This window comes from Thalassophryne amazonica, chromosome 5, assembly GCF_902500255.1.
Source record: "Thalassophryne amazonica chromosome 5, fThaAma1.1, whole genome shotgun sequence".
In the NCBI taxonomy this organism is placed as follows: Eukaryota; Metazoa; Chordata; class Actinopteri; order Batrachoidiformes; family Batrachoididae; genus Thalassophryne; species Thalassophryne amazonica.
The window spans coordinates 76,319,943-76,341,182 of record NC_047107.1 but is presented as its reverse complement, the minus strand read 5'-3'; positions in this window follow the sequence as shown (position 1 = coordinate 76,341,182).

Sequence of the window (21,240 nt, the reverse complement as noted above, 5' to 3'; positions counted from 1 at the left end):
CATGTTAGATTATTTGTTACTGAAAAAAAGCGGTCAGATTAGAGTAACGTAATGCGTTACTGGCATCACTGGAAATCCAAAAGATCCACAACCTGCTGGTTTCTTCCTAACCTTAAGACCAAACAGCAGGATGGACACTTGTGTGAGTGCAAGATGCGCACAGAGAAGGCAACACTGAGGTTATATGATGAAACTTGTGCTGCACTGAAATTTGAGCAGCTTCATTTGAGATTATCTGGAGACTTTTCATGCTTTTAAACAAAGCACTACAATAACCAATTCTGGACAGGACAAAGGCATGAATTCATGGATTCAAGCATTCATCATGTCAAATATTCTGCATCAGTCAAAGACAAAAATGGTGTGACATTTCCAATATTTTGTACAACTTCCAACTGAAATTACTGTTGAAACTTAAACAATGTTCATTTTGGAGCTGAACATAACATTGGTGATGGATGTGTGCCCCCCCAGCCTGCTGTTTTTAGCCACCATATATTATCTATGCATCAAGGCCACTGGCGAGGTGCAAAGCTATTGACCACTGTTTGATTAATGATTCTGACTATCTCTACTGCAATCATCTCTTCCTCTGGTAATCATAGTCTCGCTCGCCCATCTGTCTGCTCTACTTTCAAATCACACCATCTACCTGCCAATCTGCTTGCAACAGGAGCCTGCTAATGATCTGCTGTGTCCTTGTTTCTTGGTGTAAAAATATTCAGATACATAATTAACATCATCGCTCATAACAGCTCCAATAACTGACTGTCGTTGGAGGGAATGAAGGATGAGGGTTCAGCTCATCTGATGGCAGAACGGTATTACTCTAAAAACTACTCCATCATGCCATCTTCAAACGTCCTGCACACTGACTGGACGGTTGCCAAACGCTGCTGCGATTCTTTAAATTTGCTCCCACTGTAGATGTTTTGTGTCTGTAGCTTCTTCTGTCTGACCTCCAGTGCTTTCATTCCTTTTTCTTTGTCCACTTCAACCATCTTTTCTCTATTTCTGCACTATTTCTTTTGTCTTATCTCTGTGCCACCTCCTCCTCTGTTCTTATCACTCCTGCACTCTGTTTGTCTCTTATTTCATCTTTGGTCTGCATCCCGACTTGCAGTTTTGCTCGACAGCCTCGGCTGGCTGGTCATCGCTCTCATTTTAGGGGTTGTAGAGTTCACCGCGTTGTAACGGAGTTGCCTTGTTTCTGTAGAGGCCGCCTCATCTGTTTTCCACCATCAGTCTCTGAGCGGCTACAGTTACGTTATTTGTCAAACAGGCACTAATGGACCTCCCACACACACTCAACCGAGCACATTATTTAGCATAACAGCAACGTGATTGATTTGTTAAAAACTGAAACTAGGAATTTATCAAGAAAGCAACAGGTGGAATTAAAAAGAAATATTTAGCCATGTGGTCCGCACAATCACATTCTTTTAATAAGGTTTTGGTGCCTGAGATGTGCACAGTGTCCTCTCTGTAGAGCTGCAGGGAGAATAGATCATTTCTTTTTTCATTCAGTGTTCCTTTCTTGATTGTTCGAATCATAGGGAAATTTTTTGAGTGAAATTCACAACACGGTTTCTGCCAACATGAAAAGGACAAATTTCTGCCCACTTCCCTGTTCACACAAGGACCGTAAAATGTCAAAAACGTCACAATGTAAGACTGAGCTCATGCTTACAAAGTGTGAGCTGCAAATCTGCAGTGTAATTCCTGCATAAATTGTCAAATTTTCTCATTTTGCTTTGAACAGAGAATTTCAGGTGAGGAAGGGGGCATGCGATGGATGCTGCACGTTGCAGCATCTATCGCAGTATGGAATTGTCCTGGGTTTTTGATGGCAACCACCCAGATGCACAAGTGATCCGTCACCATCTCTCGAAATGGAAAATCTGAAAGCATCAAATTGTTAAAGATGTGATTTTTGTGCAATTGGCCTTTTGTACTTAATATACCAAAATTCATTCTCAAATAGCAGATTTGATTTAAACTGTTTGGAAGTCCACTATTGCTGTTAGTGAAGGCAGGCCAGCTGAAACACTGGTTCTGAACCCAATAAATACTTGCACCGGACCTATGTTATTTTTGTCCATTTTTATTTGCTGTTTTTACAAATGTATTTATTATATGATGGTTTGATTAATTCTTTCATTCATTCATTTTCTATGGAAACAGAAACTTTTTTTAATTGGTCCTTTTTTAATACTTTGTATTATGCTGCTGTAAAGTGCTTTGTAATGGTTATTTGACAGGTACTATGAATTTATTATTCTTGTTAAACACTTTATGTCATTTCATTGTGTGTAGTGTTGCCAGATGATGGAAAAAAGGTGTTGGTGTTTGTGTGTCTCTCAGCAATGACCTTCATGTTTCTGAGTCTTCAGCCTGGGAAGAACTTATGGAGTCATGAGGTTGCTTGGCAGAGGTGTTTGGCGATGCCAAAACCTTGTAGGAGAATGAAGGTCCAAGTCTTTAGGGCCCTGGTGCTTCCTGCCTTACTGTATAGTTGTGAGACTTGGACACTTACCAGTGGGGACAGTTTGGGGTAGTGCTTAGATTATTTTGTGTCAAACAAATGGTTATCTATGGAGATTCAGATGAGGAGCACTACTTGGATTGTGAGGGAATATCAGCTACAACATCTTGTCCATGTGACACATTTCTCTGGGTATGACCCAACATACAGGTGCCTCAGTGATGAGGTCCCCAATGGCTGGAAAAGGTCAAGGTGATGTCCATGTTTCACCTGATTGTGGCAGTTAGATGATTATATATGAGAGGTGGGCATGGACCTATTCTCTGCCTGGGTGGTTACAATCCAGTTCCGCAGTGTGGTGGATCACTGCATGCTCCCAGATCTGTGGTGTGTCAACACCAACCCAATCTTACACCATTTTGTGATGGCATCACAAAAATAACTAAATCTATTGATTTGTGATACCGTCAGGAAAAAGTGGGACTTGACTTGACTAGAGCACGAAAGGCAGGGTGACATGTGGGGAGGGGTGTGTGTGGGGTGATGGTGAGGGTTAGGGGAAGGGGTAGGGTTAGAAATGGCAAAATAATTTTAAAAAATGCATCACAAAAATGTGACATTTTGTGATGGGAGCACAAAAAAAGCGTGAGACTGAGCTGGTCAACACATGTCGGCTGTCTGGTCTGTTTGAGTCTTTTTTCTTCGTTCAACAATGTGCTTGCTCATGGGGTGGATAAGGTTTAAACCTTGCTTGTATGTAGTTCCTTGGGGCAACATATGTAACATATACTCAACAAAAATATAAACGCAACACTTTTGGTTTTGCTCCCATTTTGTATGAGATGAACTCAAAGATCTAAAACTTTTTTCACATACACAATATCACCATTTCCCTCAAATATTGTTCACAAACCAGTCTAAATCTGTGATAGTTAGCACTTCTCCTTTGTTGAGATAATCATCCCACCTCACAGGTGTGCCATATCAAGATGCTGATTAGACACCATGATTAGTGCACAGGTGTGCCTTAGACTGCCCACAATAAAAGGCCACTCTGAAAGGTGCAGTTTTGTTTTATTTGGGGGGGATACCAGTCAGTATCTGGTGTGACCACCATTTGCCTCATGCAGTGCAACACTTCTCCTTCGCATCATCCGTGAAGAGAACACCTCTCCAACGTGCCAAACGCCAGCGAATGTGAGCATTTGCCCACTTAAGTCGGTTACGACGACGAACTGGAGTCGGATTGAGACCCCGATGAGGACGACGAGCATGCAGATGAGCTTCCCTGAGACGGTTTCTGACAGTTTGTGCAGAAATTCTTTGGTTATGCAAACCGATTGTTCCAGCAGCTGTCCGAGTGGCTGGTCTCAGACGATCTTGGAGGTGAACATGCTGGATGTGGAGGTCCTGGGCTGGTGTGGTTACACGTGGTCTGCGGTTGTGAGGCTGGTTGGATATACTGCCAAATTCTCTGAAACGCCTTTGGAGACGGCTTATGGTAGAGAAATGAACATTCAATACACGAGCAACAGCTCTGGTTGACATTCCTGCTGTCAGCATGCCAATTGCACGCTCCCTCAAATCTTGCGACATCTGTGGCATTGTGCTGTGTGATAAAACTGCACCTTTCAGAGTGGCCTTTTATTGTGGGCAGTCTAAGGCACACCTGTGCACTAATCATGGTGTCTAATCAGCATTTTGATATGGCACACCTGTGAGGTGGGATGGATTATCTCAGCAAAGGAGAAGTGCTCACTATCACAGATTTAGACTGGTTTGTGAACAATATTTGAGAGAAATGGTGATATTGTATATGTGGAAAAAGTTTTAGATCTTTGAGTTCATCTCATACAAAATGGGAGCAAAACCAAAAGTGTTGCGTTTATATTTTTGTTCAGTAATTACTGTGCATTTGGGGATTTTTAGTATTTAGTACAATTTCTTAAATTGATTTAATTTATATAGCGCCAAATCACAACAAAGCTGCCTCAAGGCGCTTCACACATGTGAGATCTAACCTTACCAACCCCTAGAGCAAGCACGCAGGTGATCAAACTCCCTTTGAAGATTTGAGGAAGAAACCTCAAGCAGACCAGACTCAAAGGGGTGACCCTCTGCTTGAGCTATGCTACCGACACCGTGAGAGGAAAAAATAGAATCAGGCAACAAAAAGACAACAAATACAGTATAATTTGTCAGCATTAAGCAACAAGAAAAACAGAAGAAATACTAAGGTGATCACCAGACTTTAGATCATGGGTTAAAGTTCTCCGTCACCATGACGGATTTCCGTCATTTGGAAAATTTAACCACACATACGTGTGCGCACGTGGTCCCATGCATATTTTGGGGCCGAAATATGACATTCTCACTGTCAAAGTAACATCCCATTCTGCGCTAATCAAAGCAGCAGAAATGTCAGCGTAGATGGCGCCACACCACGGAGGAAGGGACTGTGTGAATTTTCACTCCTCTCCGCTCTGTTTACTGCTTGCCATGAGCCATGGTCCTCCTCCCTATCTTCATGGGAACATTGGCAGACCTTCCCCAAGTAGAGCAGGGCGGGGCTTTGCTTTTAACCAATGAAGCAGTGCTTTGATCTGCTGCTTCATTGGTTCTTTGTTTTATTTCGCTTTATCTTAATTTTGCCCCGCTAAAACCCTAAAGAGCATATATCTGTGAGTAGTATTTACCTTTTTATGTTAAACCGACCTGTTATGGTCTTCTGAACAGTTGATAGATGTATTTCATATTTTAAAAACGGGACCGATGCTAACGCGTTATCATGTCTGTGGCGTTTTTAATGTTAAAGTTAGTATTAAGCTGTTCACATTTCAGCACGTTTGTGTGCATTTGTTTTCTGTATAATAATTAATGGCTCAGCATTTGTTGTCGTAAAAGAGCCAAATGTATTACAAATTGTAATTTTTAAAATTTTTATTTATATATTAATAATAATAATAGCAACAACAACAATAATAATAACTAATAATGTTACAATACAGTTTTAGAGAAACAGACAAAAAGAACCTGGGTGAAACCTGATGGAAATCTCTTTGTGGTGTGTCAGTGATGTATGTATGTGCAAAATAAAACAAAACACTACTCCAGGTATGTTGTTGATGAGAATATAACATCATAACTTTGTTACAAGGTCAAACATTGATGTTGCGTGATAAAGGCCTTTTAACAATAACTCACTTAAAGAAATAATGACACATCACATGTAAGTAAAAACAAAACACGATTAATCAAAAAATAATTGACTAATTAATCGATCACTAAAATAATCGTTAGTTGCAACCCTAGTTTGTTTTACAAGTGAGAGCATTTTACTGATTAAATGTGAATAAGCCAGTTTTGAGTTTCTCAGTATGCATGCGTTTTGACAGTGTTACTTTGTGCATAGCAGAACAACACTGTCAATTGCTTTAGGCCATAATTTTGTATTTTATTGACTTTACAGCCAGCAACACAGCACCCTTTTGGCGCATTTACCGGAATAGAACAGATCAAAATACTACAGAAGACAAATAATTTTTACTTGACAGTTTGAAGTGAGTTTTGTTTGTTTCACAGGGCTTCATACCCATTAAAATTCACTAGAATATACAAAATTTGACTTGCTCTTTTAAAAAATTTCTGGAGGAGCACCCCCAGACCCCCCATAATCAAGAATGTGTTTTTACATCACAGTTTGAAGTGGCTTTTATTTGTTTCAGAGGGCTTCATACCCATTAAATTTCACCAGAATATACAAAATTTGACTTGCTCTTTTAAAGAATTTCTGGGGGAGATCTGCCAGACCCCCCAGAATCAAGACTACACCCGCCCCCGCCACCCTTTTATGTACCTTTATGTTCAGGTTTTGCATTCTTTTTATGCTTTGTCTCTCTTTTTCTCTCTTTCGCTCTCTCTCTCTCTCTCTCTCTCTCTCTCCTTAGAGGCTATGTAGAATAGATTTGTATACCGTATAATGTGTTTATTGTATTTATTGAGGAAAAAAGTGTGTGACCCCACTACGCCACATTTTAGGGAATTGCTGGCATTGATTTTTGCCTGGAAAAAATTTCAGTTGGATGAAAATTTATTGCTTTAAACCATGATATAGAGAAAGTTGAGGCTGTGACCTGCTCTGTTTACTAATAAAATGAATTTAAAAGTGTAGGAAGGATAGTATCATACTATGCCAGTATGCTAGCCATACAAAAAGGAAAATAAGTGCGTCTTAAATCTGGACTTGAAAGTCTCTACAGAATCTGACTGTTTTATTGATGCAGGGAGATCATTCCACAAAGCAGATGCACGATAAGAGAAAGCTCTGTGACCCGCAGACTTTTTATTCACCCTAGGGACACAAAGTAGCCCTGCACCCTGAGAATGCAGAGCATGGATCGGTACATAGGGTTTAATTAGGTCAGCTGAGTAGGGAGGTGCCAGTCCGTGAATAATTTTATACGTTAATAGCCTTAATAACCTTAAAATCTGACAGGGACAGGAAGCCAGTGAAGAGATGCCAAAATGGGTGTAATGTGATTTGATATTGGCCATAAATTGTTTCAACATACTAGGGTCAAGATTAGATTTCTTAAGTAATGATTTAATCACTGCAGATTTGAAACATTTAGGGCCACAGGTCCTTAAACAGTTTTGTTGGTATAGGATCAAATAAGCAGGTTGTGCTTTTTGTAGATGTTACAAGTTTTGTCAGCACATCTAGTGAGATACTATCAAATTCTGTAAACCTAGGTAATACCTCAGTGATGGCACCCAGCTCAATAGCAGAGTGTAGTGGCTGGGTTAAGGCATGCTGGGATATGTTTAACCTAATGCTGTGTATTGTCTTCTCAAAGTAATCTCAGAAATCTCAGAAAACTGTAAAATGAGAGCGACTTACAGGTGGTTGTCCATGTATAAGTGTTGCCACTGTGCTGAACAAGAACTTTGAGTTATACTTGTTTTTGTTGATCAAATCAGAATAATAGTCCCATTTTGTAGCCAGCAGTGCATGCTTATAGTCTAAGATAGCATCACGCCACGTGAGGTGGAATACTTCTAATTTTGAAGTACGCCATTTTCATTCTAGAATAGCCTTATGCTTGTGGTCACGCAAGTAATCATTGAACCAAGGTGACTGTGTTTTTTTTTGGGGGGGGGGGGGTGTGCGTGGTGTTAATATAGGTGGAGCAATCATGTCGAGTGTAGTTTTGAGTGCTCAGTTTAAACTTTCCACAAGACTGCCTACTGATTGGGCATTTTCCAGATGTGAAGCAAAGATATCAGGCAGTCTAGCTTCACAAAAGGTGAAATAAAATCGTCATACATGATTATCATACACAGTGCACCAGGCAAGCTGAAGAAATCAGGTCAAGTCAGACTAAATAATTTTGAATTATAAGATAATTGGCTCAGATTTAGGAATGATGATTTCTCATGGAATCCATGCTTGTGACTGAGAAGTGTTGGTTCTGGAAAAATAACCTTAATGTAATTACATAAGCATTAGGAGGCACTGGTTCCACAGAATGCCGCTACATTCAGCTGATCCCATGGTTGTGTGACTCTGTTTGTTCACACTGTGTAGCCGTGTCGGGGATTCCAGTAAATCAGTGTTTTCAGCCTTTTGTGTCAAACATCTGCCTGTCTGGCTCTCTCCAAGCCTTTATGTTCCTCCACCATACTGCCGGCGTCGACTCTGCCATCTGGTAGTAGTCCAGTGAGTTCAGCTGAGCTCCAGTTCTGAGACAAACCACCCAGAACAAAGTGTGAAGCAGTGACCCGGCATCTTACTGCTGAGGATCAACTGCCAGGCTCTATGATGGAAACCTCTCCTCAACCCCCCCCCCCCCCCCCCCCCCCCATTCTCCAGTGCTCCACCTAACTGTTGCCAGAGATGTGTGGAGAGATCTGGAGTAAGCAAGGTCTCGATCAAAATGTGAGTGGTGCTTGACTTTCCCACAAACAGACGGGACTGTTTGAGTGTTTGCCACACTACTGACCTCACCTCACGGTCCAGGGCTCATATGCTCATTGACAAACTGCACGCCCAAAGTTTGTCTTCACCTCTGCAGTGCCTGGTGCAGAATATCAATAAGGATGAAGAGTGGCATGCCATCAGAATCCCGCTGGGAGCTTTTCTATTAAGACTCGTACAGACCAAAGGGTCAGAAGGCATAAAATTATGCAAACATCCATATTGGTATTATGCCACTGTCAAACACACAGGACTTCTTTTTATCTGAAATGTATCCATCAAGCATGGTCAGCTGACGAGGAGGACCACACGTCTTTTGAAACCAGTTATCTGACAAGTGTGATAAACATTGTTTTTGACCTATTCCTGATTAATCTCTGTTTCTGAATGTTTTTGTGAAAAGATTTGAACTCACCATAACCTTTGCATTGTGTGTTTTCATTGTTGATTCATGGATCTCTTTGTTTGAGTGCAGTCTATTCAGAATCCACCTTGACAATCTACTTTGTATCTACACCTCTATAGGAATGAAATAAAATGCCAACCTCTGCAAAACAGAACTCAAGCGGGACTAAAATATTTGAGTTTTTCCCTGCTCAGTTTTAGTTTTATTTATTTATGATGATTGGAAGTTACTTATACCACATTTGTATACGGCAGCTGATCAGCACCATGGACAGCTGACCTTAAGAGTGCTTGTATGCACCTGAAATGTGCACAAACATTTATTTATTTATTTATTGGGTCGAAATGCTTGCTGAAAATAATGTGAGAAGGTGGAATCATAATGGTTATGGGCCCCTGGGCTGCACTTATATGTGGTCCCTGATCTTCAGCCCGGCCAGACCCATGCAATAGTCCTGCCCCGATTAAGAGCTATAATTATTAGTAGGAAATGCAGCATGGTCACATCAGATAGCATTTTCATTTTAAGAAGTTTGTGTGTGTGTGTGTGTGTGTGTGTGTGTGTGTGTGTGTGTGTGTGTGTGTGTGTGTGTGTGTGTGTGTGTGTGTGTGTGTGTGTGTGTGTGTGTGTGTGCGTTTTCATCTGACAGAAGGAAATAGATCAAAATGGAAGAAAAGAGAATCCAACATGATGCTAAATGAAATGCTGCTACTGGCACAAGGGAGGTACAGTGCAACAGAAAACACATAATCAAAGATATTGTGAACAACGTAATGCAATAATCCTTTAACTATGTATAAGTTTGTAGTTTGACGGTGATCAGTATTGCTTAACCATCCAGCATTGTTCCCGAACGACAACCCCAATTCTAATGAAGTTGAGACTTTGTGTAAAATGTAAATAAAAACAGAATACACCACAAAGACAAGATATTAAAGTTCAAACTGATAAACTTTATTGTTTTTGAATATTTGCTCATTTTGAAATGGATGCCTGCAACACGTTTCAAAAAACCTGGGACAGTGGTATGTTTACCACTGTGTTACATCACCTTTCCTTCTAACAACACTCAATAAGTGTTTGGGAACTGAGGACACTAATTGTGAGTGTCATGAATAGGTATAACAGGAGCATTCCCAAAAGGCTCAGCTGTTCACAAGCAAAGATTGGGCAAGGATCACCACTTTGTGAACAACTGCATGAAAAAATAGTCCAACAGTTTAAAAACAATGTTTCTCAATGTTCAATTGCAAGGAATTCGGGATTCCATCATCTACAGTCCATAATATAATCAGAAGATTCAGAGAATCTGGAGAACTTTGTACACGTAAGTGACAAGGCCGAAAACCAACAATGAATGCCCGTGACGTTTGATTTCTCAGGCGGCACTGCATTAAAAACAAACATCATTGCGTCAAGGATCTTACCACGTGGGCTCAGGAACACTTTAGAAAATCATTATCAGTTAACACAGTTCGTCGCTACATCTGCAAGTGCAAGTTGAAACCTTACCATGCAAAGCAAAAGCCATACATGAGATATACTTTATATACTTTATTGATCTCACAGTGGAGAAATTATGTTTACACTCCAGTTACCTCAGACAGCAATTAGTCCACAATTATTGTTTACTGTAATAATGGCACACATCAGAATTAAAGACAGCACATACACATTTGACATTGTTTATGTGCACTACGTTTGAAGAAGTCCGTTATCCGAATTGAGGCAAGTGGGTGAAGGCCACGCAGCAACCCTGAGATGCTCCGCCGTCAGCTTGGGGGGAGGAACACATCATCCCTTTCCCCACAGAAGGGGAAAGGGATGATATCATCAGATGCCGGAGTGGGGAGTGTTTGATTACATTATAATCTCAGTCCAAAAACTGGAGGAATGTTTTTAATATGTCAGATGCTGGTTGAGTAACAGAACAGAGTCAATGAAAGAACAAACCAGTTTATTTCATCGGAGGGTAATGCAAGAGCTACATTTTGCACAGTAACAGAGAAATGACTTTTTTGTGTGTAAGTTTTAGTTTCTTTATGGTGACCTGTACAGAGAATGCACCTCCCACTGTGCTCTGAGCTTTTCCGGCCCCTGTTTAAACTGATTAGGCCACATGTGCATGTTCAGTGCACGCTATTTCTGCATGGGCATGCTTTAAGCATGGAAGTTCTACATTGTGAAACTATTGTTCCTCCATACATTTATAAAGGCACAGCAGTCCTCACTACTCACCACATAGCTGTTGAATGTTATCAAGATGGCAGACAGCAAATATTTTTCAGAAATATGCCCTGAAATCAAATTTAGATGCTAAAAATATGTCTGCTCAAGAATTGACATACCTCTGGCTTTTCCTCAGCTAGAGCTGTTAAGTTTGTTAAATAGCTCCAACTGCTGTTCCTTCTGCGCAGTGCAGAGGAGGGTTGGAGGAATTGGTTTTATAGGAAGACTGAGAAAGAAAGCTTTTTTCCCAGTCACATGCCAACAGTGATAGCTGGTGATAGGATGAAAAGTCAAAAATCGTTGAGAAAAGGTGGACAAAAGAGGTTGATTGAAGTTGGGCAAAAATCAAACGAAAAGCTAATGTTATGAAAACTAAGCAAACAATAAGAAACCCTCAAGAATGATAGATGGATGATTTCAGGTTGTCTGCAGTATTTTTTCAAAATTTTCAACAGTTAAAACATTCTGATGAAGCAGAACAAAGCTGAACGAAGATTAAATGATGCCTCCGAAAGTCAATTAAAGTCCAGATTTCTTGTTTTGTTTGGGCTTCATTGCCCTTTGTTACTGCCATGTGACCGAGGTTTAGTTTGATCCTGAAATATTGAAATAGTACGACATCTAGTGTACGAAAATAGATTTTGGCACCTTTAAATTCTGCTCTGTTTTAACCCTTTTCTGTTGAGATTTCACCATGTCTTTATCAATTATAGTCATTTTATTTTTACCTTACAAATATTTTCAACAACCTAATATATCACCAGGTGTCCTAAAAGCAATGTTCACGCGCATATGCTTTAAATAGATCAGAGCGCTTGTTTGAAGCACCCCCTTTCTGACTGCAAAAAAAAGTAGGAGTTTAGACAATGTGACAAAAGAATAAGGCAAGCTGTTTCAGTACTAAATTTTAGCAGGAGGTTTCTACGTTTACCGTCATAGAATTGTGATATTTCGAGGATGTTTAATATAAAACACCAACCATATTTAATTGTAATATATATATATATATATATATATATATATATATATATATATATATATATATATATATATATATATATATATATATATACAGTAGTGTTCAAAATAATAGTAGTGCTATGTGACTAAAAAGATTAATTCAGGTTTTGAGTATATTTCTTATTATTACATGGGAAACAAGGTACCAGTAGATTCAGTAGATTCTCACAAATCCAACAAGACCAAGCATTCATGATATGCACACTCTTAAGGCTATGAAATTTGGCTATTAGTAAAAAAAAATAGTAGTGTGGCATTCAGTCAGTGAGTTTGTCAATTTTGTGGAACAAACAGGTGTGAATCAGGTGTCCCCTATTTAAGGATGAAGCCAGCACCTATTGAACATGCTTTTCTCTTTGAAAGCCTGAGGAAAATGGGACATTCAAGACATTGTTCAGAAGAACAGCGTAGTTTGATTAAAAAGTTGATTGGAGAGGGGAAAACTTATACGCAGGTGCATAAAATTATAGGCTGTTCATCTACAATGATCTCCAATGCTTTAAAATGGACAAAAAACAGAGACATGTGGAAGAAAATGGAAAACAACCATCAAAATGGATAGAAGAATAACCAGAATGGCAAAGGCTCTCCCATTGATCAGCTCCAGGATGATCAGTCTGGAGTTACCTAAGTGCTGTGACAGTTAGAAGATGCCTGTGTGAAGCTAATTTATTTGCAAGAATCCCCCGCAAAGTCCCTCTGTTAAATAAAAGACGTGCAGAAGAGGTTACAATTTGCCAAAGAACACATCAACTGGCCTAAAGAGAAATGGAGGAATATTTTGTGGACTGATAAGAGTAAAATTGTTCTTTTTGGGTCCAAGGGCCGCAGACAGTTTGTGAGATGACCCCCAAACTCTGAATTCAAGCCACAGTTCACAGTGAAGACAGCGAAGCATGGTGGTGCAAGCATCATGATATGGGCATGTTTCTCCTACTATGGTGTTGGGCCTATATATCGCATACCAGGTATCATGGATCAGTTTGGATATGTCAAAATATTTGAAGAGGTGACTGAAGAGGACATGCCCTTGAATATCTGAAGAGGACATGCCCTTGAAATGGGTGTTTCAACAAGACAATGACCCCAAGCACACTAGTAAACAAGCAAAATCTTGGTTCCAAACCAACAAAATTAATGCCTCGCAGATGTGAAGAAATCATGAAAAACTGTGGTTATACAACTAAATACTAGTTTAGTGATTCACAGGATTGCTAAAAAAGCAGTTTGAACATAATAGTTTTGAGTTTGTAGCGTCAACAGCAGATGCTACTATTATTGTGAACACCCCCTTTTCTACTTTTTTACTAATAGCCCAATTTCATAGCCTCAAGAGTGTGCATAGCATGAATGCTTGGTCTTGTTGGATTTGTGAGAATCTACTGAATCTACTCGTACCTTGTTTCCCATGTAACAATAAGAAATATACTCAAAACCTGGATTAATCTTTTTAGTCACATAGCACTATTATTATTCTGAACACTACTATATATATATATATATACACATATATATAAACCTGCACAATGCTTTATTTTATATATACCTTTTTTATTATATATACCTTTACTGAGACATAGGAAATTCTCCCTACCACATATATGACATATACAGTCATAGTCATATCCAGGCCACTGTAGGGGGTGCATTATTATTATTTGCCTAATTTCTGAAGAGATTTACAGTTGTCCATTCTTTTGTTCTCTATTAGTGGCACAGCCAGCATGAAAAATACAGCCAATAAGTATAAACCACACTGGACAAATTAAGTAACAAATAAATACATACGTACCTTGGCTTGCACCACAACTGCACCATTGTGATTTTACTTCTCCTGAAGTGGTACACAGCATTCACTGAGAACATCTGCTGTCTGATGCCGTTTTGGGTTTCACACGGCTTTGTAAGCTTTGATATTTCCAAGTGACATGAGTTCCATATGATGATCATTAAACATCTGACTGCCATTGTCACATTTGTGTTCTTATTTTTTTCATTTAACCAAGTTCAAACATTGCTAACAGCTAGCAGTGCTAACTGTTTCAAAGTCCACACCACAGCTGTCCTGTTGAGATCACAGACCTGATGATGCTTCCTCTCCAAGCTTTTCTTGCTCAAACTAAAATTGGATAAACTTGCATGTCTTTCTCATCCACACATGTAGTAATAAAAAACTGATGTCAGAAGAATAGGACCAGAAATTTATCTATGTGAAAACAAACAAACAAAACAGATGTTGGTGATTCAATGCATTCTTCATCAATTTTGCCGATATATGATAGAGATGATTGTGACGCAGCTTATGACGGTTCAAATATACGCTCTGGCAAAACTGAATAAACTTGCTTTCTTGTAGAGATGTGGATCGATAAAACATGGACATCAAGCATGGCATACAATTGGACTGGAACTTCTGATTTTTTGGGGGGGGGGGGAGGGATGTTGACAAAGCAATGCATTTTTGGTAAATTGTTCCTATATGTGGTAGGGGGAATTTAAACATTTTGTTTTTCTAATTTTATTTATTACCAATTTAGATGTACAGACACTACATGTTGCCTCCTGCATTACATCCTGCATTTTGTTCTGAGTTGTTCTCAAAGTCATCTTGGTCCAACAGCTTTCATTAGCTTCTTATTTACTTTTTGAAAGAGATCTTTCAGTTAAGGCACTTTGACACAAATTTGATCCCTGCACTGCCGGACAATTCATCGAGCCAGTGTGTCCCGCTTGATACCACGTTATGTAAAATAATCATTTCGTAGCCAGTGACATTTGCTCTCAGAACTTGGCTGATGAAACCATTCTCTCATCGCTCCCAGAATCACAGAGAAATTCTTGTGCGCAGTGTGTGGTGGAGAATGCATTTGGAATCTTCTCTCAAAGGTAATTATTTATAATTATGTAACGGCTGAGTGGATCCTTGCCATTTGATTGGTGGCTTGTGTGTCACATGACATGGATTATTCATACCATTTGTCATTGTGTTTCATTTACTGTGCAATAATTCTTTTTAGCTTGCAATTTTTGGACTAAAGGAAATGTGCTATTGCATGCCCTGACCACGGTGCATGCTCACACTATTGGGGGCGGTGTTTACTTAAACATGGCAGAGTTTGTTTTGCCGATGGGCGACAGTTTGTAGGAGCTAATTGACGGTGCTAATTCTTCTAACAAAAAAAAACAACTGTAAGCGCTGGCCCGTTCGGATTGTAATTAAAGTGCACCCCAGCCAGCTGCTACTACATAGTAAGTAAAGTGTGATGCTTGCTACCTGATCTGAGTACCACATGAACTGTGAAAATAAGGGCTCCAGTGAGCGGGTCTTGATCTAATATATAAGACTGACCGTGTGTGTGTGTGTGTGTGTGTGTGTGTGTGTGTGTGTGTTTGCGCATGTACACATTCAACCAAAGGGCCCCAATGACCTCCCCCTTGGTGCCCCCAGCCACCATACCAAGTTTGGTGTTGATTGCTTAATTACTGTGGTTGTGCATAGTGAACACGCACGCACACGCGGTCAGCTTTACATATATACTAGCTGTCTTACCTATTCTACACACTGGTAATAGAGATGAATTTTAGCCATGTATATTTCATGTCACGTTCGTTAAGGTGTATTAAGTTGCATTGCATTGTGTGTATGTCATCGTTCATTTTCATCGAGCAATTTGTGACATTCATGAGACTCAAGTGAATGATGATAAAAAGGTGACAGCATGTCATATCACTGCAATGCTCTGGCATGCCGTACACAGCAGGTACATTTTAATTGAAAAAATGTGTGCTTTAAGTGGCACACAGTGCATGCTGGCCTGTTCGGATTATAATTAAAGTGCACCCTAGCCAGCCGCTACTACATAGTAAGTAAAGTTATGATTCTTGCTACCTGACCTGAGTACTGCATGAACTGCAAAAATAAGGGCTCCAGTGAGTGGGTCATGATCTAATATATAAGGCTGACCGTGTGTGTGTGTGTGTGTTTGCACGTTCGTGCACGTACGCGTTCAACCTAAGGGCCCAAGTGACCTACCCTTGGTGCCCCCGGTCACCATAGCAAGTTTGGTGTTTATTGCTTAATTACTGTGGCTGTGCATACACAAACTGTGTCACATACATACATAGATTGCCTTACACACACACACACACACACACACACACACACACACACACACACATATATATATATATATATAGAGAGAGAGAGAGAGAGAGAGAGAGAGAGAGAGAGAGAGAGAGAGAGAGAGTAATGGATTGGTAAAACAGTTGTATTTTCATTCCTTCTTATGAGTTAGATAATGTATCTGTAAAGTTATGCTTAGATGTAACATGTCTTCATAATCAAATTTCAGGTTCAGATTCCCTGTGCACAATAATTTTTTTTTTCAATTTTTCAATTTATTTTCATTTATATAGCGCCAAATCACAACAGAGTTGCCTCAAGTCGCTTCACACAAGTAAGGTCTAACCTTACTAACCGCAGAGCAGCAGTAGTAAGGAAAAACTCCCTCTGAGGAAGAAACCTCAAGCAGACCAGACTCAAAGGGGTGACCCTCTGCTTGGGCCATGCTACAGACATAAATTACAGAAATAACTCACAAGTGGTAAGAAATTTATGCTTGCCAGAAATTTTGAACATTTCAAAATTTTCTTTGCGAGCTGGTACACAGCTGCGCACAGTTCACGCAGAGGTTACACCAGTTTACAACAGTTTACAATGAGTTTACTCATTGGCACACAAGATTGCGTGCCAGTGCGAGCATCAAATTTGTGGCTTTAAGAATAAATACTGTCTTGCAGCAAGGTGTTTAGAGAAGAATCAGAGCATATGAATGCTGAAGTAGCTGCTGCAAATGTGCATGTGGGTGTTGTTACAATATTCCTGCAGGTGTTTGTCAAAGAAAACCATTTAAGACCATCTGCCTTGTTAACAGGGGACTGTGGTGCTAGTTACGGCTTTGATAGCAACCTTTTTTACACCTTTGTGTGTATGCAGTCACACACAGATTGTTGCGAGAGATGCTTCCATCTGTTTGTGTTGTTTCTCTCCTTGATTGCATCGCTTCCAGCAAAGTTTGTGTTCTGGGACTGTTTTATTTTGGAACGCACACCCACACACGCATACCTGCGAGGAAGGATGTGCACCCGTGCACGCGAGTACGCACTGAATGACACGTCTGAGTACAGTATGTGCTCACATGTGGAAGTGGGAAGTAATACACAACTTGAAAACATTTATTGTTCAAAAGCGTCTTTGTCTCGTCTCCAAACTGCTGAAAGCATGTTGATGATGGAACGTTTTCTTCACTCTTTAATTGCATGCATTGCCTGGGGGCCACATGTTTTACAATACTTCTTAATTTTGTTGCTTGTTATAACTGCAGTGTTGCCTAATCTTTAGCAAGATGAAACATTTTCAGTTTAGTCCTTATTCTGTCATTTTCTCTGTCAACCTCTGCATAGTGTTGGACATTTTTTTTGTGTGTATGTATGTGTTTGTGTCCACTCATATTTCTGTCTTTGTGAGGACCAGTTTGACTTTTATACCTTCTAAGTGTGGGTGTTTTGGTTGGACCTCACTGGACTTTTGAAGGCTTAGTGTTGTGAAAGTGTAGGAACACGGACCCACAACAGGGGGCGCAATGAACGGACAATGGAGGAAGGTGAATAACAAGGTTTACTATTGTGAAACGAGCACAATAAATACAACAATCACAATTTGGGGTCGAATCCGCTGGTGTCGTGTGGGCAGGCCCGAAGGTAGGAGACGTCCGTCTCAGTCGAACCGGAACCACCCAGATCTCCTCTGCCACCGAACCCTGGAAATACTGGAACCGCCAAGTCCTGAATTCCCAGGTGGCCACTGCCTCCGCTCGTCGGATCCGGTACTGCTGGCGGGAGAGAGCAACAACACACAGGTGTGGATGCGACCGCACCCAGTAACGGAGAGGGGAGAAGCCGCCTCCACCTCTTGTCAATGTACAGCAGGAAGGTGAGTACTTATCCAAGCAATGAAGCTACCAGTAGTCAACAGTCCTGAAAAGGTTTAACAAGTTTAGCTGGTTGTTCAGAATGTAAATGCAGAGAATATTACCTCAGTCTTAGGCGATATCTCGGCACTGAGGTGGAGACGCCGTCCTCCTGATATACCTCTGTGCTGAGTGGAACAGCTGTGTCTGGTGATGGGTGACAGCTGTCACCCAGGCTACTCCCATAAGGCGGCAGCGCCCTCTGGTGCCTGGAGCCCGCACTCCAGGCAGGGCACCCTCTGGTGGTGGTGGGCCAGCAGTACCTCCTCTTCAGCGGCCCACACAACAGGACCCCCCCCTCAACGGGCGCCTCCTGGCGCACGACCGGGCTTGTCCGGATGGCGACGGTAGAAGTCGGCCAGGAGGGCCGGGTCCAGGATGAAGCCCTTCTTCACCCAGGAGCGCTCCTCGGGTCCGTACCCCTCCCAGTCCACCAGATACTGAAAACCCCGGCCCATCCGACGGACATCAAGGAGCCGGCGGACAGTCCAAGCCGGTGCTCCGTCGATGATCCGGGCAGGAGGCGGCGCCGGACCCGGGGTGCAGAGGGGTGAGGTGTGAAGGGGCTTGATCCGGGAAACATGAAAAATTGGATGGATCCGCAGTGAGGCCGGAAGCTGGAGCCTCACTGCGGCGGGGTTGATGACCTTGAGGATCTTATAAGGTCCGATGTACCGTTCTTGGAGTTTCGGTGAGTCAACCTGTAGAGGAATGTCCTTGGTGGACAACCAGACCTCCTGCCCAGGACGATACTTGGGGGCCGGGGCTCGCCGCCGGTCTGCATGTTTCTTTGCCCTCGTCCGGGCCTGCAACAAGGCAGAGCGGGCGGCACGCCACACCCGACGGCACTTCCGTAGGTGGGCCTGGACCGAGGGCACACCGACCTCTCCCTCAACCACCGGAAACAAGGGGGGCTGATACCCCAAGCACACCTCAAACGGGGAGAGGCCGGTGGCTGATGACACTTGGCTGTTGTGGGCGTACTCGATCCAGGCCAGGTGGGTACTCCAGGCCGTCGGGTGCGTGGCTGTCACACAGCGAAGTGTCTGCTCCAGTTCCTGATTCGCCCGCTCTGCCTGCCTGTTGGTCTGGGGGTGGTACCCAGACGAGAGGCTGACCGTGGCCCCCAGTTCCCGGCAGAAGCTCCTCCAGACATGTGAGGTGAACTGGGGACCGCGATCGGAGACGATGTCTGATGGTATGCCATGCAGACGGACGACGTGGTGGACCAGGAGGTCCGCTGTCTCCTGGGCCGTTGGGAGCTTCGGGAGGGCCACGAAGTGGGCCGCCTTGGAGAAACGGTCCACTATCGTGAAGACGACGGTGTTTCCCTGGGACGGCGGGAGACCCGTGACGAAGTCCAGACCGATGTGGGACCAGGGGCGATGAGGCACGGGCAGTGGCTGTAGCTGCCCTGAGGTCTTTCTGTGGTCGGCCTTGCCCCTGGCGCAGGTGGTACAGGCCTGGACGTAGTCCCGGACGTCGGCCTCCAGGGATGCCCACCAGAAGCGTTGCCGGACGACTGTCACGGTCCTACGCACCCCTGGGTGACAGGAGAGCTTTGAACCGTGACAGAAGTCCAGGACTGCAGCCCTAGCCTATGGTGGGATGTATAGTCTGTTCTTTGGTCCGTTTCCGGGGTCCGGGACACGGGTCAGGGCCTCCCGGACGGTCTTCTCCACGTCCCAGGTGAGGGCGGCCACGATAGCGGACTCCGGGATGATGGGATCCGGGGGATCCGACGGTTCCGTTTTGACTTCGTCTTCGTGCACCCGGGACAATGCATCCGACCTCTGATTCTTGGTCCCGGGACGGTAGGTAATCCGGAAGTCAAAACGGCCAAAGAACAGTGACCAGCGGGCTTGCCTGGGGTTCAGCCGCTTGGCGGTCCTGATATACTCCAGGTTCCGATGGTCAGTGAAAACCGTGAATGGCACGGCTGTTCCCTCCAACAGATGTCTCCACTCTTCAAGGGCCTCTTTCACAGCAAGGAGTTCCCGATTGCCGACGTCATAGTTCCGTTCAGCGGGGGTCAACCTGCGAGAAAAATAGGCACACGGGTGAAGGACCTTATCGGTCTTCCCGCTCTGGGAGAGCACCGCTCCTATCCCTGAGTCCGAGGCATCCACTTCAACCACTAACTGGCGGCTAGGATCGGGCTGCACCAGAACTGGTGCAGACGAGAAGCGCCGTTTCAACTCCTTGAACGCGGCTTCGCACCGATCCGACCAGGTGAAGGGGACTTTTGGTGAGGTCAGGGCTGTCAGGGGGCTAACTACCTGACTATAGCCCTTAATGAACCTCCTGTAGAAATTAGCAAAACCGAGGAACTGTTGCAGCTTCCTACGGCTTGTAGGTTGGGGCCAATCTCTCACCGCCGCAACCTTGGCCGGATCAGGGGCGACGGAGTTAGAGGAGATGATGAACCCCAAGAAGGACAAAGAAGTGTGGTGGAATTCACACTTCTCGCCCTTCACAAACAGGCGGTTCTCCAACAACCGCTGCAGAACCTGCCGGACATGCCGGACATGAGTCTCAGGATCCGGGGAAAAGATGAGTATATCGTCCAGATACACGAAGACGAACCGGTGCAGGAAGTCCCGCAGGACATCATTTACCAACGCTTGGAAGGTCGCGGGAGCATTAGTGAGACCGAACGGCATGACCAGGTACTCAAAATGGCCCAACGGGGTGTTAAATGCCGTCTTCCATTCGTCTCCCTTCCGGATCCGAACCAAATGATACGCATTCCTAAGATCAAGTTTGGTGAAGATATTGGCTCCATGCAAGGGGGTGAACACTGAATCCAACAGGGGCAACGGGTATCGATTGCGAACCATGATTTCGTTCAACCCCCTATAATCAATGCATGGACGAAGCCCGCCATCCTTTTTACCCACAAAAAAGAAACCAGCACCCATCGGAGAGGTGGAATTCCGGATCAACCTGGCAGCTAATGAGTCCCGGATGTAGGTCTCCATTGATTCACGCTCCGGCCGTGAGAGGTTGTACAGCCTACTGGACGGGAACTCACTGCCTGGAACCAAATCAATGGCACAATCATACGGGCGGTGGGGAGGAAGCGTGAGAGCCA